Below are 1,649 nucleotides of genomic sequence, written 5' to 3'. Positions count from 1 at the left end.
CGACGAGTTTCTGGTGATTGAGCTAAGCGGAGCCTTTGACTGTGTCTTTGGCATCCCATGGCTTGCTCGCCACCAACCTCACATCGACTGGCTGAAGGGCACAGTCCGCCCACGCGACATCGATGTGAATGCGGTGCTGTCGTTCCTGAACGGCAGGCCCAACCTTGGCCACACGTTGCTGTCGTGGATTCGGAAGCCATGACCACCGTTGCGCCTGAAGTGAGCGATGGCCCTTCATGTGCAGCGTGTGCGCACACAGCTTGTGCCAGTCCTGAACACGCATCTCAGGACGTGCCGGACGCGGTCGAGCAGGGGCTCCCGCGTCCCGACGAGCAGCGGCTCGAGAAGAGAGACGGGGTTAAGCGTGGTCTCCCACGCGTGGTCGAACAGGGGTTCCCCCGTGTGGTCGAGCGGGAGCTCCCCGAAGAAGTGGATACGGTAGAGCATGGGCTCTCACACACGGTCGAGCATGGGCTCCCGCGGGTGATCGAGCGGAAGCTTCCTGATGATGTGGACGACAGACCCGCGTCCTGGCGCCGATGATGTGTTCCGGCGCCCGAGTACAACAGACGTGATCGAGTGTGGTCTCTCACGGTCTGCCTCCCCACGACCAGTTCGTCGCCGCGGCCGTCGTAACCCGCGGCGACCCCGCGTGTCCTCCTCAGACTCGGACTCAACCGACACATAGGTCATCTTGGAGATGAGTCATCGATTTCGCCACGCGTCCACGACGTTGAAGTCGCACGTCCGCCGTGTGACGCCTCTGAGATCGTGCAGCTATCTGGATTGTCGTGGAAACATTTCCTCCGCGACCTGAAACGTGGTGACATTGAGCAAATTTGTCTGATCGTCGCGGAATCTACATCCATCGCGACTGTCGAAGCCGGATCCGCGTCCACCGATCGGTCGCGCCCCAACGGAGCTGAGCCGAAGAGCGCTCGCGAAGCGCGTTATGTCACTCAGTCGTTGCCGGCCCTCGAGGCGTCCGGCAACCCAGTCGCTCCACTAGTCCGCGAGTTTATGGATGTCTTCCCTGACAAGGTCCCAGCTGTTCTCCCGCCGGACCGCAGTGTTCGACATGAGATTGATCTCGTGCCCGGAGCAAAGTATTGTGTGACGCGGCAGCGGCCGCTTCCCCGCGACCAAGTGGAAGCTATTGATGAATTCTTCGAAGGTCGTCGGCAAGCCGGTCACGTACGCGAAAGCTTTCTCCCCACTCCAGTCCCGCCTTCTGTGTCAAGAAAGCGACCGGCGGGTGGAGAATCGTCCAGGCCTTCAACAAGCTCAACGACTTCACCATTCCGGCGCAGACCCCGATTCCGCGCAAGGACATGGTGCTCGACGCCATGTCGGACAGTACCATCTACAGCACCATCGATCTGATGGACGGTTTCTATCAGATCCTGATGCGCGAGAGCGACGTGCCGCTTACTGCAGTGAGCACGCCTAGCGGTATGCTGTGGGAGTGGCTCGTGATGCCGCAGGGGCTGAAGAACGCCACTGCCACCTTCAACCGGATGGTCTCCAACCTATTACGTCCGTATTGCGACTTTGCTCCTAGCTACTTCGATGACATCTTCATTCACAGTCGTGCCGCTGACGACACGACGGACACGGTGGTACATCTACGACACCTGCGCAAGGTGTTC

This window comes from Phytophthora parasitica (assembly GCF_000247585.1).
Source record: "Phytophthora parasitica INRA-310 unplaced genomic scaffold supercont2.77, whole genome shotgun sequence".
NCBI lineage: Eukaryota > Oomycota > Peronosporomycetes > Peronosporales > Peronosporaceae > Phytophthora > Phytophthora nicotianae.
This window is presented reverse-complemented; position numbering follows the sequence as displayed.